This window comes from Oncorhynchus tshawytscha, linkage group LG10, assembly GCF_018296145.1.
Source record: "Oncorhynchus tshawytscha isolate Ot180627B linkage group LG10, Otsh_v2.0, whole genome shotgun sequence".
NCBI classification, from domain to species: domain Eukaryota; kingdom Metazoa; phylum Chordata; class Actinopteri; order Salmoniformes; family Salmonidae; genus Oncorhynchus; species Oncorhynchus tshawytscha.
This window is the reverse complement of record NC_056438.1, coordinates 75,015,852-75,021,869: the sequence shown is the minus strand read 5'-3', so window position 1 is coordinate 75,021,869 and position 6,018 is coordinate 75,015,852.

The following is a 6,018-nucleotide window of genomic DNA, read 5'->3' as shown; positions in this document are numbered from 1 at the left end:
GTCGATTAGAAAGGCCTGCTCGCAGAAGTGTTTTAGGGACAGTTTGACAGTGATGAGGGGTGGTCGTTTGACTGCGGATCCGTAGCGGATACAGGCAATGAGGCAGTGATCGCTGAGATCCTGGTTGAAGACAGCGGAGGTGTATTTGGAGGGCCAGTTGGTCAGGATGACGTCTATGAGGGTGCCCTTGTTTACAGATTTAGGGTTGTACCTGGTGGGTTCCTTGATGATTTGTGTGAGATTGAGGGCATCTAGCTTAGATTGTAGGACTTCCGGGGTTTTAAGCATATCCCAGTTTAGGTCACCTAACAGAACAAACTCTGAAGCTAGATGGGGGGTGATCGATTCACAAATGCTGTCCAGGGCACAGCTGGGAGCTGAGGGGGGGTCGGTAGCAGGCGGCAACAGTGAGAGACTTATTTCTGGAGAGAGTAATTTTTAAAATTAGTAGTTCGAACTGTTTGGGTATGGACCTGGAAAGTATGACATTACTTTACAGGCTATCTCTGCAGTAGACTGCAACTCCTCCCCCTTTGGCAGTTCTATCTTGACAGAAAATGTTATAGTTGGTTATGGAAATCTCAGAATTTTTGGTGGCCTTCCTAAGCCAGGATTCAGACATGACAAGGACATCAGGGTTAGCAGAGTGTGCTAAAGCAGTAAGTAAAACAAACTTAGGGAGGAGGCTTCTGATGTTGACATGCATGAAACCAAGGCTTTTTCGATCACAGAAGTCAACGAATGAGGGTGCCTGGGGACATGCAGGGCCTGGGTTTACCTCCACAATCCCCTCTTTCCACTGGGATTCTCTGCCTCTAACCCTATTACAGGGGCTGAGTCACTGGCTTACTGGGGCTCTCTCATGCCGTCCCTGGAAGGGGTGCGTCACCTGAGTGGGTTGATTCACTGATGTGGTCATCCTGTCTGGGTTGGCGCCCCCCCTTGGGTTGTGCCATGGCAGAGATCTTTGTGGGCTATACTCGGCCTTGTCTCAGGATGGTAAGTTGGTGGTTGAAGATATCCCTCTAGTGGTGTGGGGGCTGTGCTTTGGCAAAGTGGGTGGGGTTATATCCTTCCTGTTTGGCCCTGTCCGGGGGTGTCCTCGGATGGGGCCACAGTGTCTCCTGACCCCTCCTGTCTCAGCCTCCAGTATTTATGCTGCAGTAGTTTATGTGTCAAATCAAATCAAATCAAATCAAATCAAATTTATTTATATAGCCCTTCGTACATCAGCTGATATCTCAAAGTGCTGTACAGAAACCCAGCCTAAAACCCCAAACAGCAAGCAATGCAGGTGTAGAAGCACGGTGGCTAGGAAAAACTCCCTAGAAAGGCCAAAACCTAGGAAGAAACCTAGAGAGGAACCAGGCTATGTGGGGTGGCCAGTCCTCTTCTGGCTGTGCCGGGTGGAGATTATAACAGAACATGGCCAAGATGTTCAAATGTTCATAAATGACCAGCATGGTCGAATAATAATAAGGCAGAACAGTTGAACTGGAGCAGCAGCACAGTCAGGTGGAAGTTGAAACTGGAGCAGCAGCATGGCCAGGTGGACTGGGGACAGCAAGGAGTCATCATGTCAGGTAGTCCTGGGGCATGGTCCTAGGGCTCAGGTCAGTTGAAACTGGAACAGCAGCATGGCCAGGTGGACTGGGGACAGCAAGGAGTCATCATGTCAGGTAGTCCTGGAGCTCAGGTCCTAGGGCTCAGGTCCTCCGAGAGAGAGAAAGAAAGAGAGAAGGAGAGAATTAGAGAACGCACACTTAGATTCACACAGGACACCGAATAGGACAGGAGAAGTACTCCAGATATAACAAACTGACCCCAGCCCCCGACACATAAACTACTGCAGCATAAATACTGGAGGCTGAGACAGGAGGGGTCAGGAGACACTGTGGCCCCATCCGAGGTCACCCCGGACAGGGCCAAACAGGAAGGATATAACCCCACCCACTTTGCCAAAGCACAGCCCCCACACCACTAGAGGGATATCTTCAACCACCAACTTACCATCCTGAGACAAGGCTGAGTATAGCCCACAAAGATCTCCGCCACGGCACAACCCAAGGGGGCGCCAACCCAGACAGGATGACCACAACAGTGAATCAACCCACTCAGGTGACGCACCCCCTCCAGGGACGGCATGAGAGAGCCCCAGCAAGCCAGTGACCCAGCCCCTGTAATAGGGTTAGAGGCAGAGAATCCCAGTGGAAAGAGGGGAACCGGCCAGGCAGAGACAGCAAGGGCGGTTCGTTGCTCCAGAGCCTTTCCGTTCACCTTCCCACTCCTGGGCCAGACTACACTCAATCATATGACCCACTGAAGAGATGAGTCTTCAGTAAAGACTTAAAGGTTGAGACCGAGTTTGCGTCTCTGACATGGGTAGGCAGACCGTTCCATAAAAATGGAGCTCTATAGGAGAAAGCCCTGCCTCCAGCTGTTTGCTTAGAAATTCTAGGGACAATTAGGAGGCCTGCGTCTTGTGACCGTAGCGTACGTGTAGGTATGTACGGCAGGACCAAATCAGAGAGATAGGTAGGAGCAAGCCCATGTAATGCTTTGTAGGTTAGCAGTAAAACCTTGAAATCAGCCCTTGCTTTGACAGGAAGCCAGTGTAGAGAGGCTAGCACTGGAGTAATATGATCAAATTTTTTGGTTCTAGTCAGGATTCTAGCAGCCGTATTTAGCACTAACTGAAGTTTATTTAGTGCTTTATCCGGGTAGCCGGAAAATAGAGCATTGCAGTAGTCTAACCTAGAAGTGACAAAAGCATGGATTAATTTTTCTGCATCATTTTTGGACAGAAAGTTTCTGATTTTTGCAATGTTACGTAGATGGAAAAAGATGTGTCGGGGGCTAGGGTCAGTTTGTTATATCTGGGACCTGTACTTCTCCTGTCCTATTCGGTGTCCTGTGTGAATCTATTTAGTTTGAACATCTTGGCCATGTTCTGTAATTCTCTCCTTCTCTCTTTCTTTCTCTCTCTCGGAGGACCTGAGCCCTAGGACCATGCCCCAGGACTACCTGACATGATGACTCCTTGCTGTCCCCAGTCCATCTGACCGTGCTGCTGCTCCAGTTTCAACTGTTCTGCCTTATTATTATACGACCATGCTGGTCATTTATGAACATTTGAACATCTTGGCCATGTTCTGTTATAATCTCCACCCGGCACAGCCAGAAGAGGACTGGCCACCCCACATAGCCTGGTTCCTCTCTAGGTTTCTTCCTAGGTTTTGGCCTTTCTAGGGAGCTTTTCCTAGCCACCGTGCTTCTACACCTGCATTGCTTGCTGTTTGGGGTTTTAGGCTGGGTTTCTGTACAGCACTTTGAGATATCAGCTGATGTAGGAAGGGCTATATAAATACATTTGAAAAATAAATACATTTGATTTGATTTGATTTGTCTTACCAGAGGCTGCTGTTCTATCCTGTCGAAGAAGCTTAAAACCCACCAGCTGTATGTTTTTCATGTTGTTGTTCAGCCACAACTCGGTGAAACATAATATATTAAAATTTTGAATGTCCCGTTGGTAGGAAATACATGATAGTAGTTCATCAATTATCAATTGATTGTATGTTGGCTAATAGGACCGATGGTAAAGGTAGATTACCCTCTCGGATCCTTAAAAGGCACCCGGACCTTTGTCCCTGATATCTCCGTCTCTTTCTCCTTTAAATGATGTGGATGAGGCCTTGTCGGGCTTCTGAAGTCAATCCTTCACATTGAAGAAAAAGTATTCCTCCAGTGTGTCCTGATATCTGGGAGCTGTTTTCGGGCATAAGACATGATGGCAGATACATTATTTACAAAATCAATTACAAATAATGAGAAAAAACATGCACAATTGGTTACGGGATAGTAAAAAAGCGTTCTTCGGTGCCACTCTTGCACCAGAGAACCTTGTTTCTCATGGTCTGAGAGTCTTTAGGTGCCTTTGGAAAACTCCTTCTGGAAGGTTCTCCCGTCTCCGAAGAGGAACTCTAGAGCTCTGTCAGAGTGACCATCAGGTTCTTGTTCACTTCCCTGAACAAGGGCCTTCTTGGAAAAGCTTTGGTGGTTCCAAACTTCTTCCATTTAAGAATTATGGAGGCCACTGTGTTCTTGTGGACCTTCAATGTTGTAGAAATGTTTTGGTACCCTTCCCCAGATCTGTGTCTAGACACAATCCCGTCTATGAGCTCTATGGACAACTCCTTCGACCTCATGGCTTGGTTTTTGCTCCTCTGACATGATCTGTCATCTGTGGGACCTCATATAGACAGGTGTGTGCCTTTCCAAATCATGTCCAATCAGTTGACCACAGGTGGACTCCAATCAAGTTGTAGAAACATCTCAAGGATGCTCAATGGAAACAGGATGGACCTGAGCTCAATTTCGAGTCTCAAAGCAAAGGGTCTGAATACTTATGTAAATATGGTATCTGTTTTTTATTTGTAATACATTTGCAAGAATGTTTAAAAACCTGTTTTCCTTTGTCATTATGTGTAGATTGAGGAAATCCTTTAATTTAATACATTTTAGAATAAGGCTGCAACGTAACAAAGTGGAAAAAGTGAAGGGGTCTGAATGCGCTGTACATTTACAGTGAGCTCCAAACGTTTTGGAAAATTGACAATTCTATTGTTGTTTTTGGCTCTGTACTCCAGCAATTTGGATTTTAACTGAGGTTAAAGTGCAGACTGTCAGCTTTAATTTGAGGATATTTTCATCCATATCGCCTGAACCGTTAGAAATTATAGCACTTGTACTTTTTGTACTTTTTAGGGTACCAAAAGTATTGGGACAAATTCACTTAGGTGTTTTAAAGTAAACAAAAGTTTAGTACCTGCTTCTCGACTCATATCGTCATTGTTACAGAATACAGACTCCAACTATGGAAGCAGCAGGAAATTTGAATATCTCTGATGGTCAATGAACAGGGTTTTCTTCTACCTCAACTCCATGAACAGCTGTTACATCAAGGATAGGCTATGGAGGAGGTTCTTCGCAGTGTGCAACGGCTCGAACACACACGAGAGGCGTTGCCTTCATCCAGTGGAGGATACTCTACAACCAGTCGACCCAGCGGGCCAGCACATCAGCCCATTCAGCAACCCACTCAGGTCAGCGATGCCCGATTATCCCTCCCGGATAAATATGACGGTACACCATCCAAATGCCGTGGCTTCCTACTTCAGTCTTCCCTCTATTTTACGCATCAGTTGGGAGCCCCCACCACCGAGAGATCCAAGGTAGCCACGGTTATTTATCTGCTGACTGGGCAGGTGTTGGAATGGGCTACGGCAGTCTGGGAGAGAGGAGAGGAGGAGCTAGATTCCTATGAGGGGTTCATGGCTCTATTTAAATGTACTTTTGACCATCCCCCGGAGGGCAGAGCGGGAGGTGAGCGTCTACTGCAATTACGGCAAAGGAACCATATGGCTGCTGAGTACGCCCTCATGTTGTCGAGATGACAACCTCACTTTGGACGCACTCATTGCGATGGCCATCCGTCTGTATAACCTACTTCGGGAGCGATGGTACTCTCATTGCTTCTCTCCCTCCCTCAGTGAACACTTGGGATCAGAGCCTGAACCCATGGAGGTAGGGGTCACACACCTCCCCACGGCAGAGTGCCGCAGACGGATACAACTGGGGCTCTGTTTGTACTGTGGACAAGGAGGTCACAAGAGGTGTGGAGCGAGGCTCCGGTGAGACTCCAACGCGCTGTTCACCATCAGGAGCAGTCAGACCGCCACTGCAGTGAGACCCCCGTGTTCCATCAAGGGGATTGTGTCTGGCTCTCTATCAGGAACCTCCCACTCCGCCTGACCTGCAAAAAGCTGAGCCCCCGGTTTGTGGGGCCGTTCAAGGTTCTCTGGAGGGTCAACGAGGTGATGTTTAGATTACAGCTTCACAGTGACTTCCACATCTCACCTTTTCATATCTCCCTTCTCAGGCCGGTGGTTCCTGGTCCCCTGGCTGATGCTGTCCCCGATGACATCCCTCCACCCCCCCCCTGGATGTCGAGGGAGC